This window comes from Achroia grisella, unplaced genomic scaffold (genome assembly GCF_030625045.1).
Source record: "Achroia grisella isolate CSIRO2021 unplaced genomic scaffold, CSIRO_AGI_Agris_v1 utg2786, whole genome shotgun sequence".
Taxonomy (NCBI): domain Eukaryota; kingdom Metazoa; phylum Arthropoda; class Insecta; order Lepidoptera; family Pyralidae; genus Achroia; species Achroia grisella.
In genome coordinates, this window is record NW_026712766.1 from 1,774,568 (window position 1) to 1,800,636 (window position 26,069).

General features: G+C 33.4%; 1 protein-coding gene across 1 annotated transcript in view; it reads left to right on the forward strand.

The window, feature by feature from the left end:
• Positions 1–873: 873 nt before the first annotated feature.
• The window catches only part of LOC131843093 (paired box protein Pax-5), a 130,574-nt gene continuing 105,378 nt past the window's right edge, over positions 874–26,069 (forward strand). The window contains exon 1 of the mRNA XM_059191687.1: positions 874–1,055. The gene's annotated coding sequence lies outside the window, so the exon portion shown is untranslated. The remainder of the gene's footprint in view (positions 1,056–26,069) is intronic.

Genomic DNA, 26,069 nt, shown 5'->3' on the forward strand with positions numbered 1-26,069 from the left:
CTATCTTGCCATGCCTCTTATAATATACACTTAATCTACATTCTACAACTGAAACACAGTTTCTTCTGATAACATTATTTTTGTCTTTTTTTGGGATTCATGTACCCTAAATCTTCTTTCGTTTCTTTGGGTGAGAGGAGCACCGTGGCGCACCTGGAAACAGATATGGTAACACAGTGTCTAGGCTGGTCTATCTCTCACCACAATGGCAACTTAAACCAGCTAAGTGTGATGAAGACAATCCCATCACACCTGTTGTAATATGGACTCTAATCTCCACATTTATCATCTCTCTTCGTACCTATACTAAATAACAAAAAAAAAAAATTAAATACGATACCGCTGCATCCAAAGTTAGCTCTACCAATATTCCATGAGGGGCAGGGAATTGTCAGTGATGTGGATTAATGATGGTACATTAAAAAGTCAGGTTGACCTCCACGCGGTTTCCTTTGGAAACCATCGTGATAAATTCCCTGTGAATGAGTCACAAGGAGCTTATTGACCTGACTTCACGTTCATCCTATCATCCTCCACTGGTGGGCCGCCAACGTCACCATTATCATATACTAAAAAAATATATAAAATACATATACATACAGCTACGTCTAACCTATTTAACTTCTAATCTTGGATGGTATAATCTGTTTTAGAGTCATTGCGAACACAGTCCATAAAAATCATGCAGATATTCTTTTCTACAAACATCATAATTAGATATATATATAGATAGTATAAAATATCCACGCACGGTTGGCATCCCTGATTTTTATATAAGGATAGCGTTTACATAAACGTGTGTATGTGTTAGGTTGCGAGGCGGTGCGCGTGCGACGGTCTTGTTCCACTCAGTCGCATTTGAACATACGCCGCCACCGCGTCCGGACGTATCTAGCGGCGCGCTGTTGAAGAACATAAAAATAGTGAAGTGTTGTCAGTGTTAGTGGAAGATAATTTCCAGTGCACATTTTGCCGAATAGAAAGTATTACTCTGTTTTTCTATTGGCAACAGCGAGGTGTTACGTGATAGCTGCTACTCCACTTTACCGTTTGAGGTATGCTGGTTTCACGTTTTTTTCAGTGGCTTACCAATTGGGGAAATATTTGATACAATGTTGTAATGATTTATAGTTACTTAGATTAATCTTATTACTAATATAAACGCGAAAGTTTGTGAGTATTGATGGACGGATGTTTGTAAACCTTACAGAAAATCTAACGAAACGATTTTGTTAAAACTTTACAATAAAATAGCTCATACATCAGAATAACACAGGCTATATTTCACGCGAGTGTAACCACGGATACAGCTACTATATATATAAAAACAAGATTAGCAATCGACACAGAGGTGTATACAATTTAATTTATATTGTATTGGATGTTAAAACTTACATCATTACTCAAATTAAAGTTTCCGGCGATGTTTAATTTGTATAGATGGGAAATTAGTCAAATTTAACGCAGGCACGTGATGTAGGTACATAAATTCTACTTATGATTCAGGCATTAAAAAATGATTTAAAATAATTTAGTATCTTATATATTAATATTTTCAATAATTTTTCGCAATATAAGCGTTTATTGTTATCGTAATTGATCGTTTGTATATCGACATCTAATTTAAACTTTATTCGTTACAATAAAGTTTAAAGAAATATAAGTTACAATTACTTAGTAATTGTAACTTTTATTTCTTTAAACTTTGTAAATTGTAAGTATTATTTATAATCTATTACATTTATAATTGTAATAGATAATAAATGAAAGTTACAATAAATAAGTTATTATTAAATCTAAGTATGTAATACGGTACTTTATTTAACATATATAAATAGAGTGTAGAATGAATACATTTCTAAGTGAAGTAGAGTCTAGGAGACCAATAAAAATGATTTTGCTTTGATTGTACAATCTTTTATAATATTTACTTTGAAAATCTTGTTACTCAGCAGGTATCGATTGCAGTTTATTGCCAACTATTTGATACTGTTTCTCAATAATTACAATGATTTATTCAATTCTATAAACGTTCGTACTGCATTCTGTTGTTACGAGACGAAAGTATTTGTTTCGAGTTTAAAAACTTCGTATCAAATGTAATTATTTAGATGTTTTATAGATTCTATAATTGTATGAAAGTGTAGTAGGTAGTAATATATTAAATTTCAGTCAGTTTTAGATTAGAATATTAAGATTCTGTTAGCAAATTCCGTCCACATTAGAAATAAAAGATACGTTTATGAGAGTAATAAAATAGCATATAACAATTTGAATCTGGATTTCGTTGACGATGGTATGGTATATTAGACTCCATTCTCCGCAATTAGCCTCACATTCGGGCCGTTGTGCGTGTAGAGCCAGACTACTAACAAAATAGCATATAACCGTTCCGAGGATTTGTTTTCGTTGTTTGAATCCAGGATTACGTGAGCCGCCGTTTCTTCATTCAAAGCAGCCCCGACAGAGGGGGCTGTCTGTAGCATCAATTTTGTATAAGTGTTTGTTTAAGGAACAATGGCCCGTTATTGTCCCTATCATTATTTTGAGGTTTTGTCTATCTAGATTAAGTAGACGTGTTTGTTTCGTTGACGATATTAAGTTAGGTCATCTCACTAATATTATAAACGCGAGAGTTTATGAGTACAGATGGATAGATGAATAGATGGGATTTGTTAAATACTGTTTAACGTAAAAATGGATTTTGATGAAACTTTACGGAAATATAGCTTATACATCGGAATAACACAAAGACTATAAGTTTTATGCGAGTGAAACCGCGGGTACTGTTAGTTGTTTATAAATGGTATTTATCTATTTATTGGATAATAGCTTCTTAATGCATTTAATAAAAATACACATAATCTTCATTATTGATGTAGAGCAACTAAAAAGCCTATTTTAATTATATTATATATTAGGGATGATGTAGTAGGTATACCACAATTAATCGACATAAGGTTATGCCTCATAACCTGACACTTTTTTTTTATTCATATTATCTATGATTAGAATTTAGATGTATTCCTAGCTCTATTATTGCAACCTAGTTGACCCGCGATACTTCATCTGTATCCCACTTACTTGACAATAATCATTATATGTTGCCTAATTTATTTGTTATATTTTTAAATTCCAGCCTATGTATTATTTTAATGTAGAAACTATATTACTGCAAAGTTTCATCAAAATTCCTTCAGTTGTTTTTGCTTGAAGTAATAAACAACTATACATCCATTCTCAAAAACTTTTGAGTTTATAATATTAGTGAGATATAGAAAATAGTCAGAGCAATACAAACAATCATACTCATAAATAGATAGATAATAGTTTTTATTTGTATGTAACCAACGTTAGTTACATACAAATGTGGTTAAACAGCTACCAGCTAACTAACCACCGAAACCCTCTAACTGCAACTATATCTAAAATGTGTAACCGCGTTATTGGAAATTTAACTAGCGAAAAAAAACCAGTACAAGTGTAACCATCAGTCGGGTGACACAGTGGATTTTTTGTAAACATTCACAAACAAGACGAATTGACGAAAGTTCATTACGTAAATGCTTTTTGCCGTCGGCTTGCAACGAAATAGGGAGTTTGAGGTAAAATATTGTTGCGAAATAATACGAGTTGGACATTCTCTATAGAGAGAACGTCCATATTGGCATCGTAAGGCGGATTTAGACTAAAGTAACGGTATCTAGAAGTCTTAATGCTACGTTTACATTCAGCCGCTTCCCCTGCCAATCGCGCTGTCGGAAATATTGCCAGGCGACAACTGAGCGAGAGGGATCAATGTAAAAACACGCTGCCAGTCCTTTGACTCGCGCACGAAAAACCGGCAATCGAGGGAGCACCGGGCAGCGCCAATGGCATGGGAAGTGTTTCCACTCGTGTTTACACTCTCGCGCTGCTCACTTCTATGCTCACTTCCCTGCCCACTCGGGCAGAATGTAAATTGAGCATTACAAATCTACTAGAACATAGTGGGAAAATTAAAATACTTACAAGAATAATTTTGGCACATGTTATATTTTGATATTTGATATTTATTTATTCAGTAACAATTTATATTGTGTTTGAAATTATACAATTTTTGCTGCTAAGAAATTCATCAACACTGTAAAATGATTGCTTCGACAGAAAACAACGCAACCTCCTCCTAAAAAGCTTCCAATTATGTATTTTCTTTAAACTATTGGGCAAAGAGTTGTAAAGCCTTACTGCTTGGAAACCCTCACCATGCTTCACAATATTAAGGGTTGGTTTTATAATGTTAGGGTAATCCATTCTGCGAGTACTTTCCCTTATGTCTCGATTCTTCCTGGTCTCACTACCAACAATACTTTTTACAAAATCTGTTAATAGCACCAATATGTATAAGCATGGTACAGTCAAAATTCTGTATTCTTTAAAATATTGCTTACAGGATTGTCTTAAGGACTAACATATATAGAAAATAATAAGACATAAAATAAAATATTAATACAGACCACAGTCACTATGGCAATCTGTCACGGTAGCGATACACCATTCCCTTAAGCAACTAATCTTCCTTCATGAAGTTGTACAGCATTTTTAGGCGGTTTAAGATAATGTTAATAATTGCAGAATTTTAAATAGAATGAAATGCCGTTAGGTGGAAAAATGCAAAGAAAAAGTAAGCATAAAAGTTCTTTAAATGTTCTTAGGATACGTTTTTTGTTCTTCAATTTCTTTTGTTATGATTGGGATGGAAAATATGCTGACGACCCACCTGACAGAAAACGGGAATCAGCGTTTATTTCTATGAACTGCTTAATGGACTTGTTTTCAATGTTATTTCAGAGGAATAGAATAATAATAATAATAATATCAGGACAATTCACACAGCGCCATCTAGACACAAGTTAAGCTAGCTAGAGCTTGTGTTAGGAGTACTAGATAACTGATACAAATACATAGATTCTTTTTTGTAAATACATACATATTATACGTAGAAAACACCCAGACCGATACAAACAATCATACTCATGAATACAAATATTTGTGCCGTGCGAGGAATCGAACCCGCGACCATCGGAAGTAAGGCCACTAGACTATCGAGGCCGTCAAAGTTAATCTGAGAGGCATTGGATACGTCTAAAACTATAATAAACTCAAATACGCAATACACTCACCGAAATGTAAGTTTTCTTAATGTACGATAAGGAATTGGTACCTCCGCCAGCGCTATCAGATTGCGCTGACGGGCACCAGTGGAGGACGATAAGATGAACATGAAGTCAAGTTAGTTAGTATCTTGACAAGTTCACCAGGTTTCTAGGGGAATCGTGTGGATGTCAACTTCACATGGTATATTGCGAGCTCTGAGGTCATCAGTCCACAATACTTATCCCCTTTTGCCCCCTAGTATGATGTATTAGGTACCTAAAATACAGTACAATTTTACTATAACCCCATACATAACATATATACATATTATATATAAAAATTACACGTCACGCTGTTTGTCCGCGATGGACTCCTAAACTACTGAACCGATTGCAAATTTGATTTGCACATTGTGTGCAATTTGATCCAACTTGAAAGATAGGATAGCTTACATATCAATTTATAGTCGCAATATTAATCTATTCAAGAACCTAGCCACAGCAACGCGTGGCCGAGTCTGCTACATATATTTAGATAATACCACTGCCTACCCAATTTATCATAATAGTCGTGAATACAGTATATTTATTAGAGTACAATTGTTAATTCTAATAAACTGTTATCTTGTCCATCATCCATTTCCGCCATATTTAATGAACATTTCATGTTAAATGAAATACGCGTCGTTAAAGTAATTTATGCTAATTCCAATACACTGGTGGGATTTTGTTTTTTTAAAGGAATCCAGTTGAAAATTGTCAGTATTTCAAAGAAGCAAATGACTTGAATACTTGTTACATTATTGAAATGTGTTTGAAACGAACACAGTTTATATATATAATTCGTGGTGTTAATAATATGCTTTAATTTTAAAATTGACGGCCTCGGTGGTCTAGCTGTATAGGAGGCCGCTTTTCTTCCGATGGTCGCGGGTTCGATTCAAAAGTTTGAATTGTGTATTTACAAAAAATGTATATCTATACATTTATATCAATTATCTAGTACCCATAACACAAGCTTTAGCCAGTTTAACTTGGGTCTAGATGATGCTGTGTGAATTGTCCTGAGATTATTATTATATGTAATTTAGAATTTTACGAAGCAATATCAAAACCGATTCATATTTGCCGAAAATAGAGACGAACTTCTTAACATTCTGTGGGTTCCGGGTCCATCGTATGGAAGAGAGGTAAACACCGAGCATTTCCCGGGTTTTTTGATCTGGGTGTAGATTTAGATTTTAGGGCCCCCCCTCGCCTGTCGACATTATTCTCACTTTTCAACACTCACCTTCATCGTCCGTGTTTCTCTCTCTGTCCAGCCAAATCTGGCACGAACCTGCTAGTGCTTTAGATAACAAAAGAAAATACACCCGAATTTATAGTAAAAACGAAAGTGTGTCTATCTGCTACCGTTTTAGGAATGAAAGTATCTGAAATATGAAGGTAGAGTCGTCTATAGGCTATCTTTTATCCCAAAGTCTTTGATGTATATTGAAAACTGAACTGGACGGTAGGGAAAAATTTGTAAAAAAAAAACAAATTGACCTTCATAAGCGGTTAAAATGGCCTGAGATTTTTATTATTATAGTCAAACAGAATTATGAAAAAATACTTTTATATTTACTGTTAGAATAGAGTAAGCAGTGTAAATCGGATTTACGTGTAGATTTAGCTGTAAAAACGGCTGAGTAGACAATATTAGAGAGAACGAATATGGAATAACTAACTACTTGCCCCGGCTTCGCCCGGGTGTACATGTATTATACATACAAACCTTCCTCTAGAATGACTCTAGATTATTAAAAGGTTTTTTTGAGGCTTCAAAATCCGTTGCGTAGTTTTAAAGATTTAATCATACACAGGGACGGACAGACAGCGACAGCGACACATTATAACATGAATAAATCAAGTACGTTACACAAAGACGGAATGAATATTTTCTAAAACAGATTAGCCGGAACAAACAGACCGACAGACGGAGACAAAAAATTTATTTTATACTATGTAATGATGCGTACGTGGTAATTTTCGTGGACACACTCCTCTTAAGGACACATTATAACGTTAATGAACAAATCAAGTATGTTCTCTCATTGTTTGAAGCCGGCGTGTTCGGGTAATGATAACTAATTCCTGATTATAATGCCTCCGGTATGGTAGTGGGAACGTGGTAACAATGCCAGCTTAACCTAGACCCAGCGCGATTCTTCCCACACTTCAGATTAGATAAAGCATTACGTTTTCACTTATGTAAGCTTTGGCGAACATTTGTCTATGTGTATAATACTTATATTATGATTCTTTATTTCCTTTTTAATATAAATTATTAATAAGTAATTATCAAAACGTAATAATTGTACGAAAGGTTCACATATTTGTATTTGGTTAAATGTTTATTTTAAGAATATGTTAACTATTAATCGACGAGGTTTAACCGTTACATTTAAAGACGTAAGGACGGAAAGACATAAGGTGAATACGACGACTGTAATAGTTAAATAAGTAATTTAATATTAAAAGACTATTCTTCAAGTATCACTCGCGATATTCCTACATATACATACATATATACATATATGATCAACAATGCTCAACCACAGTAATGTCTTAATGTCGACAAGTAAAAAAAAATACCAAATTTCATATACAATGAATAGCATTGATTTAGAAAATTCGAATCCGAGGCAATTTACTTATGTATGTATATCAAATCAAATAATTTTTTTTATACTACGATGGTGGTAATCAAGCATACGGCCCATCTGATGGTAAATGGTTACCGTAGCCTATGAACGCCTGACACAAATTAAAACCTCTTTATTCAAGTAGATCTATTACAGATTCTTGTGATATGTCAAATGGTGCACCCGCCTGCGCTAACGGTTTACGCTGGCGAGGCACCAGTGGGGGATGAAAAGATGAGCATGAGGTCAGGTTAGTTAGCCCATCGTGATTAATTCACCAGGAATTTATCACGATAGTTTGCAGGGGGAACCGCGTGGAGGTCAACCTGACATGGCACATTGCTGGTAATGGGGTCATCAGTCCACAGTTCGGAGTACTGTCTCAACTCGTGTTATTTTCAATTAAGGTAGTACATGTTTACAACAATACAGATTCATTCTTAAATTCAAATTCGGTAGAATAGAGTGACCACCAGCATATGCCATTGCAATTTTATCAAAACTAATACATTTGATCTATTCGATATCGCATTTAAATACAAGTTAAATATAATAGCTGTCCAAATTATTGATAACAGAGTATCAACACTCGCAGCTCCGACGGCGGCGGCACCTTTCGTTCGCTTTTTGTCGATCGAAAAAAAAAATATGACAAAAAACACAATGTGAACTCGGTAGCACTTTCTAAACCACCGAGCGCTACTGACAATGATTACCGAGTAAATATATCATTGGAGTAATAAAATTAGATGGGTTTGATCATCTGAAATGTAAAGATACAACGATTTGTTAACAATAACAGGCAAATCCGCTTTTGGGCAACGTCAATTAAAATTTCTCCACCAAATCTTTCTGACCAAATTTTTGTGTATCTCGACACCTTGTCGAGATACACAAAAATGGCAAGCAAAAATGACAAGCATGGATGTGATCGTTGAAACCATTAAAAAAACAAAAATTGCTTAAAAATTATGAAATAAATTTATTAATGAGGTTTTAATAATTATTTTTGTTGGAGTTTCCAACAGAGATCTTGACATCATATAAGAGGACTAAGATCGAATCCCCCTTATCCTGTTTTACTGCTTCATCAGCCGAAACACAGCTTAGAAAGCAAGCTGTTTGGCGGCTGAAATAGTTAAGCCTCTAGTAGCAACGCAGACGACTTTTTACAGTCTACCTCTAGTAAACTCAATTCCATTCCAATTCAGCTGAATGTTGACACGCCGATCAGCTGAATGAGCGGGTGAATGATTTTTTCCATCACTCATTCATACGCAGTCACGATGCATGACACCACGTCACCGCTGCTGAACCAGTGGCTCGCATCCGATACTACCAGACCATGACTCGTTCGATTCTATTGACTCATCCGAACTTGACCTTTCACATATCTTCACGCTATTTTTATCCGGCCTATAAATATGTTCATCAAATCAAAATATCTTTAGGTCTATTGTCTACGGAAAGATCAGAACTGACAAGAAACTTAGCTCCAACTATTTTAAAATACATAAGTATAATAATAAATATAATCATGACTATTATCTTGGAATGGATAGAGATACTAATCACATCATCAAATCTAGACGTCATAGTAAATGTAACACTTGATGCCCAGATTTCGCTGGTTATATTGATTTTGTGATTGGTTTTCTATCGGTGTTTCTATTACTAGTGAATCAGTCAGAAAAATAAATATTTGTATAGACATACTTTATTTACATTTTATTTTTATTTTGGTTGGAATGGAATTTTCGGTTCTAGAGCCTAAGTATATAGTATCGACTGGCGTAAATTCGTTTGCATGTCACTGGAAAGCAACTATAAATTTCGTTATAAAAATTTCAATAATTATTATCTGTGTAACGTTTCAATAATTTTAGTAATCCTACTATTAAAATGGGACCAAATGTGATATAAGAAGGTGTCTTATGGCACATTTGATCCCATTTTAATAGTGATTTATTACGGGTCCAAGATTTCATGATTTTTACACAAACTTTGTAACACTTCCGACCTCAAATATACAACGTCACACTTTCCCTATCCCCTCCACCCTCCATCCCTCCTTTAAATCATGACGTAATGCATGGTTAACCCCTAACAGATATTCAGATAATAGGTTGCAAGACACGCTCGTCAGTCACACATTCGGCAAACCGAAGGCGTTGGCTACCCAAGCGGAGACAAGTCTTCGACGGTACCATGACCACACATAGGGACTGGTCGAGTGCCTCCACGTGGCGCATGCTTCACTGGAGCATGCCAGGACTGTTTGATTCGCACAATGACTGCTCCCAAACCAGTGTTCCGTGGACGAACTGGACCGCTTGTCTGCTGGTGAAACGCTTACGGCATCTGTGCTATTTGACGCGTGCTCTCCAACCGTTATTGGAGTATCACGTCAGAATCCTTATTATTTCTTATGTACAACTTTTCTTCTACGATTTTGAAAGTAAAGGTAGCAAGCTTGAGTTTACATTCCATATATCTAATGGGTTTTTCATTTTTTAAGTCGTTGTAGTGCCAAATATCTATCTATCTGTTGTCCGGCCTGATGGAATGTGGTGACCGATATTTGACTATAAACGACAATTGGAAAATCGTGACCGTACTTAAATTGTTATTTATGAGCAAAGAATGGTCACCACAATCCATCAGACTGGACAACAGATTATGTGGTAGTCTTCCAGATAATCCAAAATAAGATCCCCTATTCCTGAGGAATAAGATTAAGATTCTATAATAAACTGCCAGAGTCTACGCTAAATCTTACAGAGAGGCAATTCAAATCTTATATTAAACAAATGTTATGTAAAAAAGCCTATTATAAGATAGATGAATTTATAGATGATAGCAATATATAGCAAGAATAAGTTTATTTGCGGACAACGTTATAATTTTAATTTTCATACTGCTTTCTTGATATATGATAGCGTAGCGGCTTTTGTATTGATTGCCGCATGCATCCTTATGTAAAGTGCGAATACTGTAACTACCATATAGTAATTTTTGTAGCTGTGACGTGGTCGTGTGGAATGAGTAGTCATGCTCACTAAAATGTCCAGACATGTGGCGGCGTGGTGGGCCGGGTCAATGGGCTCCCTAAAATATGGTCGAGCGCAGTGATGGCTGGCTCATCCGTCATACTCGTGAACGAGTGCTACTTGTAGGGACTGGTCTGCTCTTATCACTACGACTGATTTAATCTTATTGCATATTTATATTTGACCCAAAAATTAGTGCTTGTTGGTAGTTTGTATTCACACGTTTCGACTTGTAAATGTAAACTTACAAGGATTATTTAAAAGAGCAACACACAAGTTTCTTGCTCGTTCTTCTTGTGATGAGACAGCTTTCCGAACGAGTGGTAGATAAAAAACAAATTGTTATGACTATTCAAAAGTGCTTAAATTAAGTTTATTTGAATAAATGATTTTCTATTCTATTCTATTCTATAAAACAGGAACAGCTGGAATTCTGCTTGAGGTAGAAATAGACTCAACAAAAGCAGATCGCATTGACAATATTGTAGTCTAACCTGAACGGAAACAGCAGGAAGCCTGCACGCAGTAAAATTAGATAAAATAAACATAGATCACGCAGAAAATATTGTACAGTCTAGTCTCAAAACGTTTGATTATTATTAAATTCTTAGAAGAATCTGAAGATTTCTTCTTTAATTTCTTAGCATTCTTCCGATTACAGTCACGGCCAGAGTGCCCTACTCCAGATCAAGCAAGTGACCCCAAATATCCTAATTGTGGGTAAAAAATGGCCATCGTGCACATCCCAGACACAAAAAACAGCGGAGGTCGATTGGCTAACGTTAGTTTTTGTTGTGCGAGGCCGCTCGACCTTAGGTCTATTGCGCAACAATGCCCTGACAAAATGTATTGTTATGAAAAATCATAAAGTGGATTAATCAAATTACGGACACTTACAGCGACTAGTTTCAAAGTGAACTTTACACTATAGAAAACTGAATCCCTTGATTTCCCTTGGTCACGCCATCACGCGTGAACGGCTAAATCGATTTCGCAAATTCTTTTTTTGTTGTTTTCGTTATCGTCAGGAGTAGGTTCTTATGAAAAAAAATTGACGACTTTTATTTATTTGACATTTTAATATTGATATTTAAGGGTCGGTGGCAACCCTGGTATGTTCAGTGCCTATAGGTTACAGTAACCGTTTACCATCAAATGGGTCGTATGGTTGATTGCCACTATATATAAAATAAGTAGATATAGTATGAAAAAAATTTTGCGACCTAACCTAACCTTTTTTTTAATTCCAATGACATTTCAATATTTGTAGTTAAGGGTCGGTGACACCCGTAGTGCTTTCAATGCAGTGCATTTCATTCCATAGGTGACAGTAACCGTTTGCCATCAGATGGGTCGTATGGTTGATTGCCACCATGGTGGCTATGGTTACTTCCCATAATTTCTTTGCAATTATAGTAGGTTCCTAGTTTATCTTTACATAGTACAAAATGAAGTCGCTTCTGCTATCTGTTCGCTTATATCTTTTAAACTACGCAACAGATTTTAATGCAGATTTTAGTAATAGATAGAGTGATTCAAGAGGATGGTTTACATGTAAACTCGTGTGAAACCGCGATGGGTAGCTAGTTAATAAAGTAGTAATCTAAACTCCTTGTAAATTGTATATAAAATTCGTTGAGTTAAAAATTTCAATAGTATAACAAAAAATGCAGCGTTGACAATTTGAACAACCTTCGTCAGTGTGCACTTGGCCTAACCTCGACAATTTTATTTCTGTTTTAATCGATTTTTAGGTTATGATGAGTTTGTAACAATAATCGATTTGTTATTCAGAGATGTCATTGAGTCGGCCGTTAATTTAATTGGATATTTTTCCGTCAAAACGATTATGCAATCGTCTCTGATATTGTAAGTGATGTTATATTTTATTGACAAGTAAAAAGGCATAGAGACAAGATCGTATAGCCGTAATATTCTCTTAAGAAATTCTACAATAATATTGTAATCTAAATATATATAACTCAAAGGTGACTGAAATAGTGATCTATCAATGCACAGCCCAACCCACTAGACGGATCGGTCTGAAATTTGGCATGCAGGTAGATATTATGACGTAGGCATTCGCTAAGAAAGGATTTTGATTAATTCTACCCCCAAGGGGATAAAATAGGGGATGAAAGTTTGTATGAAACTGTCAATTTTAAACCGATCGGGCTGAGACTTTGCATGCATAAAGCTACTATGACGTAGGCATCCCCATAGAAAGAATTGATAAATTCCACCCCTAAGGAGATAAATTAACGCGAGCGAAGTCGCGGGCAAATTCTAGTGTAATTCTAAATCAGATTTAAAAAAATGTGTGAGGCAAAGGAACAAAATTAATTGACTATCTAAAAAGTTTAAAGCCTGTAATTATTTGTATTTTATATTGATATCAATCTCATTTATTAATTATTGTATTCATATATCTCATTTATTATATTATTAATAATTATTTTACGACTCATGGGGAACTAACCATGGGAAATGCCCATATTTCACTTAGTGTATTTGTATTAAACGAGGCTCAGGGCGAGTCTACCGTCGTCTTCCTAATCAATTTGGTTTGTTATCGGTGTTTTCATCATCGGAGAGTCATTCAGAAATAATTTAAAGATACCCAAAGAATTCTTTAATTTTGACTTAAACTAAGTAATATTTGATTAAATAGAACTTACTAAAAACACTACAGACTAACTTACTAACTAATGGTGTTAGTTCATATATGACCTAGTATAATTATATTGTATGTATTTTATTACCTACTTCCGAATATAAAAAGCAAGTTTAAATATATTATAAAATTATCATAAAATACGCAAATTCGTCTGTTTCACATTTTCCCCGTTTTTGGAACATTTTTCATTGCAGCTCCGCTCCTATTGGTCGTAGCGTGATGTTTTAGCCTTCCTCGATAAATAAGCTATACAACACTATAAGAATTTTTAAAAAGGCGTTTTTCAAAAAATTTTTAGTACCGGATATTTCACCGAACATCAAAAACAACCTCTTTATAATAGTAGTGTAGATAATTAACTCGAAATAATATCGAGTTAGAAAGAAATATTACTATCACTCTATATATATATATAAAATCGTGACAAACGTACATCCTGAGGGAAATCCATTCCGCTTGCTCCCATTTCCCAGGCACAATGGCCGCGCGAGCGCAGACAAAATGGCCGCCCGGTGACGTCACGCCGGAAACGGCTCCGTTTTGAATTTGGAACGGTCGAACGGTCATGGTGGTACATCCGCCCGAAGACGTTACGATGAGTGCGCAGACGGCCGATTGTTTATTTATAGATAGCTATATTGTTTTTATATTTTATGATCTAGTATAAATATTGTACTGTAGGTTTGTCTGTAAAGAACTATGTTCTAAACCGCTATGTATTATTGTAAACATGTACAACATTTATTTGAAAAAAATACGAGCTGAGTTTCTTGTCAGTTCTTCTCATCTCGAAATCATTCCGAACTGACGGTAGATTTGACATATCATAAGAGTGTAATAGACCTACATGAATAAAGATATTTTGAATTTGAATTTATACGGAGTACTGGACTAAGTGTAGGTAGATTTTGTAGTTCTAATTCACAATACATACATACACATATATATACACACATACAGAATATAAATATATATACATACAGAATACTAATCTTATAAATGTAGGTGAACTTTTAAGTCAACTGCATATCTATTTCTGACGCCAAGGAACTTGCTTTATAAGATGTTTCAGGTGTCCATAGGCTACGGTAACCGTTTACCATCAGATGGGCCGTATGCTAGATTGCCCCCATCGTAGTATGAATACAAAATGTTTCGGTTAAAGGATGAGATTAGGCTGTGAAATTACAGAGTACTTCGTACTTCTCCTATCTTACATAAAAAAAAACTTTTTCGAGTTTTTAGTTCCATACATTGTTACCACAAAATTAAAATGGTGTTTGGCAAAATTAGTGCTACCAATAATCTATTTACAATTATCGAAATGTATCGATAGAATATTATTCGTAATTCAAAAAAGTATCGATAAACTATTGGCTTCGTGTGATGATTCGTTAGGTTCAATAGATCAATCGGTAGCTGCCGGCTGCGGCCGGTGGCACATCGTAATGGTTGGAAATTGTAAACAAACCGCTAATTGTGCGGTTTGGAGTAGTGTTGTATACTTAGTTGCTTTTTGCTCAATTTATCGATAATATAAATTTAAATATTAATTGAATTGTGTTATTAAAGTTTGTTTAAATGGCAGTAAAAATAGTATACAGTAATAATTGACAAAATTAATACAATATCGAACATGAATGTTTTATGTATTAAATGATATTTTTACATACCTATTCGGGAATAATATATACTTATTCTTAATCATTTATAATCAAGTTATATAACTATTCAAATTTATACATTCAAGAAACTAAATAGTAGTTATATAATTATCAATTTCATTTTTTTATATTATTTTATAAATAATATAATATATAAAATACTATATTACGGATAAAATAACGACCATTTTCAATGCAACTTAATTTTTTCCGATTTATTTACGATATTCTGCATTTGGTAAATTACTTTTGAGTTTTGATATTGTTAAGTTACATTTACTGTATGTACTTAGAATAACAATTACTGGCCTGCCTGATGCCAGGCCAGTAGTGGGCTAGTGGGAGAGTAATGTTAGTAATAGAGAATACTCGTCTATATTGGTAATAGTGTATAGCATCAGATGTGATAATTTCATAGTAAAGATATGTTAGTAATGTTGTATGTTGAATTTCATGAAATAAAAATATTTTCATTCTAAATTTGATGTTTATTTATCGACATTGAATTATTACTATCGATAAATATGACTACATCACTAATCAAATTGCGCTGGACTATTTTATCTTTGAAACTAGAAAATCCAATATTGAACTTCGATTTCGTTTATTATTATATTGTAACTAGTTTATACCCGCGATTTCGTCCTCATATAAATATGGTATAACGTCAGTGACCGCTATAAAAATAGGATATGTCCGTTTTACATCTCAAGTATGATGTGATTTTATGACACATTTAGTTAACGAGTAAAAGTTATAATAAACAAAAATCACTTTTTAACCGACTTCAAAAAAGGAGCAGGAGGTTTTTTTTTAATTTTTTCACGTTTGTTACGTAATATTAATAATATTCCGTCATTTATTTTTATTTTGAGTTTCTTAGAGGTTTTTTTGTTAAGATTATGATGTATTAGTTTGATAACATAATTTGATACAAACTGATATTTATTAACCGTCGCTTAGTCGCGGGTTCGATTCCTACCATGATGCAAATATTTGTATTCATGAGTATGAGTATTTGTATCAGTCTGCCTGTTTCCTATAAATATTATGTATGTATTTACAAAGAAAACTATATAAGTATTTATATCAGTTATCTAGTATCTATGGTAACTGTTCACAATCAGATGAGCCGTATTATTGATTGCCAACATAGTGTATAAAAAAAATACATTTCTTACCTTTGGACTAGATGGCGCTGTGTGATTTATAAAAATAAAACATGATCTCGCGTAACTTGGGACTAGATGGCGCTATGGATTGTTTTGGGTTATTATTGTTTTAGTATACACAGGAAACTGTGATGGTGTAAATGTGGTCAAATAGAGACAGCAATCTGTGCACAATGAGGCAGGTGTGATGACCACAACCGCTTCCTTTCACACTAACCCTACTTCATGTAGACGTAGATGACTCATCTCGGTCAATACTACCATAGATCTCAAAGAAAATTTTTTTTTTCCTACATGATACAGTATTCAATCTTACTGAATAATAGTACTACCATAGATTACAGAAAAAAGTTTTTTTTTTTTATTAATAATGGGATTGCGCTTGGTCTTACCTCATCTGATGGTAAATGATGGCAAGACCTAGGATGTAGCGCACTCACCCAGAAGATATCTATTCACCATAAACTTGAAGAATCTGGGGTTGTATTTCTCCGGTTGTGTTTTTTTTCATTTGTTACATGGTATATCTGGTACATCTGATTATAAATGGTTACCTATGGACGCCTGAGACGCCAGGTTACGTGCGCGTTGCCGACCCTTAAGAAACCTTAATATAGCCTTTTTGTAGAACTCCATGTTATAGTCTCGTGAGAAAACCTATTACAAATGTTTGTATTATCTGGGAATCGAACTATTGACTATTGCAAGGTAGTGTGCTAAACAGCTAGACCTCTGAGGTCGTTAATTAAACAAAAAGTAAGGAATAGAACAATCATTGACACTTCCTTATAATTATATTACAAACGGACAAACAAAAAACCAAATTGTAATTGCTAGGAAACAATTTTCACAGTCTATTCCGAGTCTTATTACCTTAGTGTTAAGAGTCAATAGTTTCTGTTCCGACTGTTTATAAATAACAGCTGATAGCGTAAGGGTTGGTACAAGACGGGGGTTACGTTTTTATGTATGTATGTATGTAACGGAAAAACTAAGGAACCACCTGTCTCAGGTCACTCGTGGTTTAACGACCTTAGTACATTAAAGCACTCTTCGGTTCAGTAGTCAAAGCTCTTTGAGTACTGGTTCCATTCCCGTGAAGTTCACAGATGTTAGATTCCATTTTGTGACTTGAAGAAAATATTAGCAATATTCTTTAGAACATACAAATCAATTTTTATTTTATACTAAACTGTTCCCGCGACTTCCTCCGCGTGGAAAATAACTTTATTTTTCTAAAATAAAAGTAGCCTAAGTTACTCCTTGTTACATCAGCCCAGCCAGTTTAGAGATTAGCCGGAACAAATAGACATACAGACAGAAAAATTTGTAAAAAATATTATTTTGGTGTATGTACCGTATTTATATTCATATGCATGTAGTAAAACGATTATTTTTATATTACAAACAGACACTCCAATTTAATTTATATGTATAGATTCTAATTTGATAATGACTGAATATTACATACTTAAATTAATCTGTGTACAAGAACTTGACAGTAGGGAAAAAATATTAATAGAAAAAACTTGACCTGCCTATAAACGGCAAGTATTTACCAAGGCTAAAATCTCATATAATACATTATTAAATGATTTCTCATTTGATTTGATGAACTTGACAGTAGGGAAAAAATATTAATACAAAAAACTTGACCTGCCTATAAACGTCAAGTTTTTTGGCAAGGCTAAAATGACATACATTTATAAATGATTTCTCATTTGATTTGAACACTAAAGATGTTACAAAAAATTGTGAGACTGATCTTGGTGCAAAACTCGAGCTTCGAATTCTAGCCTTTTAGAAAATTCCTTTTTATATTTTTTTTCTTTTCTTTTATGAGTGGCCAAGTAGTGTACGATAGGGAACACCTACTGTAAAAGAAATACGAGTTGCATAGTGGTGGTGTATCGGCGTTTACCGTGGCAGATAACCGTCGTCAGTGCCGTGACCACACAGACAATTTATATTAATATTTTTTTTTTTATTAGTATGTTAGTCTATAAGGTAGAATATGGGCCACTAGTAACCTCATATAAGGTTACTGATGGCTTATTAAATATAAGCCATCAGTAATCTTATATAGGGGGTTGTTAGAAATAGGGACTGACCCTTTGCTAGCTATGTACCATATCAGATTGACCTGACCTGACCACGCGGTTCGGAAGTTGTGATAAATTTTTGTTGAATTTGTCCTGATTTATTGATTCTGACCTCATGTTCATCTTATCATCCTCCACTGGTGCCCCGCCAGCGTATACCGTCATCGCAGACAGGTGCACCATTCCATTTTATAAAAATTTATCTGATATAAATACTTTTTACTTTGATTTTATATTAAGTATTTTTAACTTCATTCTTTTGTAAAACAAACATAGCAGCTATATCACAGTGTTAGTTTAAAGAGATGCAAGGTAGACAGTTGTAGCCTAGGGCTAGGTCTAGACCGCAGCCTAGATTTAGTCTAGATTACAGGTTGGGTTAAGTAAATAGCAATGCCGATAGGGCTGGGTAACAATTCTTTCTTATAAGGAGAAAGTATAAACGTTTAAGGTACTTTAAGATATGATACGACTTATATTATGAACAGTAAAATATTTGATTTTTTGTTTGTTTGTAATGTACATAATAACTTAAAAAATATGTTACCGATTATTTTACCTATATATAGATATATTATTGGCAACTGCAAAATGTATGAATATTGTGTGATGAAAATAAATAAATATCATAAATTACATTCACACGGCGATTAAATATAATAAATACCCTGGACAATTTACACAGCGCCATCTAGTCACAAACAAAGCATAGCTTATGTTATGGGTATTATATAGCTGAAATACTTAAATTCATTTTTAGTAAAGACATACGTAATTATTATTTATTATTTATTTAATATAAGGTACTCACCACACTTACAGATATTTGAGCCAATAATATAACATATCATTATTAATATACATATGAAAACACAAGCAATAAACAAACATACTCATGAATACAAATATTTGTACTGTGCGAGGAATCGAACCCGCGACCATCAGAAGCGGTACTACACCGCTAGACCACCGAGGCCGTCATGTAAATAACATATGCTTTTAAGTGATATTGTGATATTTCACATTGAAGTTATATTGAGTATTATAATTATCATAGCAATTATAATAATTAGCTAACTATATAGCTTATATAGCGTAATCATTATCATAACAATATGACAGGTCGAAACGTTTCAATATTATTCAACTGAACTATTAATGCAAAATTACAAACCATTACATAATATAAAATAAAGTCGCTGTCGCTGTCTGTCCCTATGTATGCTTACAGATTAAATCTTTAAAACTATACGCAACGGATTTTGAAGCGGTATATTTTGATACATAGAGTGATTCAAGAGGAAGGTTTATATATACAAAATTTATAATACGAAAGATATTTTTATAGTCTAACACATAGAAACGTTCCTCTTGAATCACTCTATCTATTACTAAAAACAGCATTAAAATCCGTTGCGTAGTTTAAAAGATCTAAGCGAACAAACAGCAGAAGGGACTCTATTTTGTGCTACGTAAACATAGTATAATTTTGCCAAGATTGTTGTCCTACAACACTTTCCAGTTCTATCTAAAGGTTAGCTGCTAGAGAATACCGTATGGCATTAAACTCGCTTTCTGTGCAGTTTTTATAGTGCAACGTAGAAGAAAAGAACATAATAATTTCAGTTAATTTTAATCATTTCAACTACATATAATATTCACCACTATGTCTACAATAGACAGTTTTAACTGCGATTAAAGTCGTGTATTTCTTATTATTGAGTATGTTGATATATATATATATGTTGAGTATATTTATTATTGAGTATGTTGACTGTGACTTTTTGTCTATTTGTGTTTTTATATTTGAGCCTAAATAAATTAGTGCTGGTTGGTAGTTTGTATTCACACGTTTCGATTTGTAAAATGTGAACTTACAAGGATTGTTTAAAAGAGCAACACACAAGTTTCTTGCTTATTCTTCTTGTGATGAGACAGCTTTCCGAATAAGCGGTAGGTTTAAAAAAAAAAATTATTGAGTATTCAAAAGTGCTTAAATTAAGTTTATTTGAATAAATTATTTTCTAATCTATTCTGAATGATTCTTTTTTATTATACCCAAACAAAAAACTTTGTAGTCACAATATTAAATAATAATATCCTATTGTGTAAGCAGCTTAACTATGAAGTCGTAACTTTATCAATAATGTCTAGATCTAGTCTAACGGATACTGTATTTACTAGATAGTAAAAGTTTGTAGATTTTCTGAACACTCAAAAATTTTTTTAAACTATATAAAAAAAGTATATATATATAAAATGTTTCGTGGTGTATAAATTAGTGGTGTGGGTATAAATGTCAACAATTTGTAATAAATAAAAAAATATTTAAAAAATTGTGAATAATATTTCAATACTAATATTATAACTGTTATAGTGTCTGTCTGTTTGTTGCTTTTTGAGGAGGGAACAGATTTTTCTACAGTTTTTAGCAATAGATATAGTGATTCAAGAGGAAGGTTTTTATTACTGTAAAAATCTAATAAAAACTAAACTAAAATATTTACTAAGTTAGCTACTTGTGAACTTTATTTATATTAAATTTTTATTATTAATAAAACTGCAATTTTTTTATTTAGTTTAAAAAAGTTTTTTCAATAAACTCACTGCGTTAATTGCATTTTACGGCTAAGATCGACAGTTTTATATTGCGACATCACTACGTTAATTTTTTATAAGATCGACAGTTCTATAATATCCTGCGACAATAAAAACGTTAATTTTTTCATAGTAAGATCGACAGTTCTATATTTATATTAAACTCACTACGTTATTATTAATAAAACTATAATATTTTATACGTTAATTGCACTTTTGCAAAGCCGGGTAAGATCGACAGTTCTATAATATCCTGCGACAATAAACTCACTACAATAACTACACTCATGCAAAGCCGGGTAAGATCGACAGTTCTATAATATCCTGCGACAATAAACTCACTACGTTAATTGCACTTTTGCAAAGACGGGTAAGATCGACAGTTCTATAATATCCTGCGACAATAAACTCACTACGTTAATTGCACTTTTGCAAAGACGGGTAATATCGACAGTTCTATAATATCCTGGGACAATAAACTCAGTACAATAATTAAACTCATACAAAGCCGGGTAAGGTCGACAGTTCTATAATATCCTGCGACAATAAACTCACTACGTTAATTGCACTTTTGCAAAGACGGGTAAGATCCACAGTTCTATAATATCTTGGGACAATAAACTCACTACGTTAATTGCACTTTTGCAAAGCCGGGTAAGATCGACAGTTCTATAATATCCTGCGACAATAAACTCACTACGTTAATTGCACTTTTGCAAAGACGGGTAAGATCGACAGTTCTATAATATTCTGGAATAATCGTTCAGATCGCCCATTAAATGATACCCAAAAAATTCCGTTACAAGAATTACATCCAATGGTGTTTAACACCGTCATTGACATCGCAGGAAATTGCTTTCTCCCATGTAATTTACCATGACTACGATCCACGTGCCGGTGGATATAAATGATTTCTTTTCTTTGATATAGTAACATATGTATATTTTATAATACAACAATAAAAACCCTGGACTATTGTTACGTAGTGTCATCTAATAGTAATCTAAATATATGTAACTCAAAGGCGACTGACATAGTGATCTATCAACGCACAGCCCAAACCACTGGACGGATCGGGCTGAAATTTGGCATGCAGGTAGATGTTATGACGTAGGCATCCGCTGAGAAAGGATTTTGATTAATTCTACCCCCAAGGAGATAAAATAGGGGATGAAAGTTTGTATGAAACTTTGTCAATTTTAAACCGATCGGGCTGAGACTTTGCATAAAGCTGCTATGACGTAGGTATTCTTTAAGTAAAAATTTTGATAAATTCCACCTTTTACAATATAACGGAATACCTGAATTACAATGTAAAATTATGACATTTTACATTAAGATTAAAATTTTAAGTATTCAAAATAATAAATTAAATAATATATACCATATCTATAAAACTAATTAAAAGTCACTTTTATTAAAATTTTCATTGTGACATAATTATCTTAAAACAAATGTAATTACTATTGACGTGCGATTGTGTAACGAGATTTGTTACATTGGTGAATAAAACAATATGAAATAGTCATGAATACAAATATTTGCATCGTGCGAGGAATTGAACCCACGACCAATGGGAGTAAACCAATTAATATAAACAATACTCATAAATAAAAATTTTGTATCGTGAGAGGAATCGAACCCGCGACCATTGTTAAACTGCTAGAGTAAGGAGGTGGTTATGTTAGTGATGAAATTATCTTTATAAATGTACGTTATATTGCTACAGAACCCTCTAAAACTCGACCCAGTATATATTGCACTCTAAAACCCGATCCAAAGGAAAATATAAAAAATGTCACGGCTGCCAAAATATCCGGGTTGAATTAAAAAAAATGAATATCAAACTATTACAATCAGGAAGTTATCACACAAATGATGCGAAATTACGAATTTCACGGTTATTTTGTTGTGAAAACCGGCATCTGTCACTTGATGACGTTATTGTATCTAAAATGAATGGGACAATATAGATCCCACTGGATTGTGGGACATAGATTCGGTGGTCGAGCGGTTTAGCACACCGCCTTACTTCCGTGGTCGCGGGTTCGAATCCTCGCACAGTACGTTTGTGTTTATAAGTATGATTGTTTGTATTTCTATGGGTGTTATCTAAGCATAATATGTTGTGTATTTACAAAAAAGTGTATTTGTATCAGTTATCGAGTACCCATAAGGAGCTCTGCTTAGGGAGGGAGTAGATGGCGTTGTGAAATTGTCCAGGGTTATTATTGTGCCTCCAAAAGGTTGGTTGAACCCCATGTTAGGTTGATCTTCCCCCCCCCCTCCCCAGTCCCGCCAGCGTATACCGTCAGCGCAGGAGCCTGCACCATTCCAATATCATACATGCAAAATTCTAGCGTGTGTTAAATTAAATTAAGTTAGTTTTAAGACAACTTTATAAATAACAATCTACCTTAGTTAAGAACTCTTAAACAATTTCCTCGTCCTCAAGAAGATTTCTTCATTATTCCTGTGTGTGCGAATGGCAATCATCACATTATCGTTGCTAAAAAAAATACATTAATTGAAAAATTCTTACGTAAGCTTGGGGGGAGGGGGGAGGTAAGAGCTTTGCTAATTTTTGCTAACAAGGGGGATGGGGGCGGAGGGTAAATAAATCTAATTAATTTGCTTACGTAATACTTGAACGGCCTCATACATAAAAAAAACCTTCCATATTTAAAAGTCGGTTGAACAGAATTATCAATGGAATGGAATGGAAGAGGTCATTCCTTTACCTTAAGGGTTAATAAACTGACCCTCTGTGACATTTAGCCAACCGCGCAAAAAATCACGAGAGAGCACGCACGTGTCATGGTTGGCACACCTGTTTGACGTGGTCGGGGTTCGATTACGTTTTACGGTAGGTTCCGTTAGAATTTATATTTGTTATATATATTGACGGCCTCGGTGGTCCAGTGGTTTACACCTCTATACTTCCGATGGTCGTGAGTTCGATTCCTCACACGGTGCAGACATTTGTATTACTATTATTATTATTATTATTTACATTTTATAATATTTATAAATATTAATTACAAAACAAATAGTTATGTCCACGAGCTTACCATATTTATTGAAAAAAGTAAAAATATGTGTTCTACAATACTAAAAATAACGTTGCCTTGAAAAGGCCTTAAAGTAAGTAGTTTAAAGAAAATAATATAATTGATAATAAAACTTGTAAAAAAATCATAAAATACTCTATATACTTACATACTATTTTTCTCCCATTTACATATATAAATAAATATTATATTTGAAAATAATATAATTGATAATTTTTCATAAAATACCCATATATTTTTCTTACATATATAAATAAATAATATATTTTTGACTTTGACTGTAATATACAAATATTAGGGTTTTTAATTTTAGGTTCCTTGTTGTACAATTAAATTATGTACGTATATGTATATATATATATATATTTAATTCATATAAACTATGGTAATATTATATAAGATATAAAATATAATTAATATTAAATATAACCCATTACTTCAACATTTACAAAGTTTGGAATATCCAATTTTAATTGTAAATCATTAGATTAATATTATAACAAAAAATATAGTTTTAACAGAACTAAATATTCCAAAAGGCGACAAAACCCGTCGACTAAAGCTAGTAGTAGTAACATTTCAATGAATTCGATTCTGATTAAACAAGTGCATACACCCCCTCGGTACGTAGGGTTGGCACTGCATTTGAATTTTAAATTATTTAATGTAACAGGTGGTGAATTTATGTGGGAAACGGTACTAGTTTGCATATCTGTTATCGTTACAATTCCAACCTATTGTTTGTTGTTTCACGGTAATTTGGGAATACTATAATACAGACTAGTTGTTGACCCCGACTTCGTCTGCAAACTCTCAACTTTATTGTATCTCCACACTGAGTTAAACTGAAATAACAATGTTATCGGATTGTATAAATATTGAGTGACGGTTTCTATGTTGTCGCATGCCTAATCTTTATTATTGTATATTTATATTACTACATTTATTTTTTTACGGTTTATACAAAAAAAAAATTAAGTATGTCAATCATTTGTTTAGTACTTATGGGAAGTAATGATATATCAAAAGCTCTGCTTAGCTTAATAAATAAAATTACTAAAATATAATAAACAAATCTTATCTTATATATAATATTATAAAAGCGAAAGTTTGTGAGTATGGATGTTTGTTACTCTTTCACGCAAAAACTACTGAACAGATTTCATTGAAACTTTCCAGTGATATATTATATATCAGTGATATATTTCTCTTTCTTTCTCTTCTTTTACAAATTTAAAAGAAGGTATTACTCAACTACACGGGCCTTAGCCAAGTGTGCGAGAGGTAGTGCTGTGTGATGATATTATTGAGGTCAAGAATTTTCGAGTTATGCGACAGGTATTTAGTATTGTGGCTTTTTGTGAGAGATATATTTTATTATTATTATTGTTTTTTTTTATATATCTTCTAAATATATATAACTCAAAGGTGACTGACATAGTGATCTATCAACGCACAGCCCAAACCACTGGACGGATAGGGCTGAAATTTGGTATGCAGGTAGATGTTATGACGTAGGCATCCGCTAAGAAAGGATTTTGATTAATTCTACCCCCAAGGGGATAAAATAGGGGATGAAAGTTTGTATGAAACTTTGTCACTTTTGCATGCATAAAGCTACTATGACGTAGGCATCCCCTAAGAAAGGAATTTGATAAAAGCTAGTATATTATATATCTCCCTTTGATGGGGTAGTATATTTTATATCACCAGTACATTAAAATCACCAAAAAATGACAGTATATATGAAATAACGAGGATGGTGATTTTTTAAGCGAGAGACAAAAATTTGCGGACTATTCTACAAGTGTTTAGTATTACAGCTTTTTGGAGAAGGATGAAGTAATATCTTGAGGCTAGTGTGTGAGGATGTTGGGATGACACCTGTGGACGAGATAGTAATTGGGAGAGTT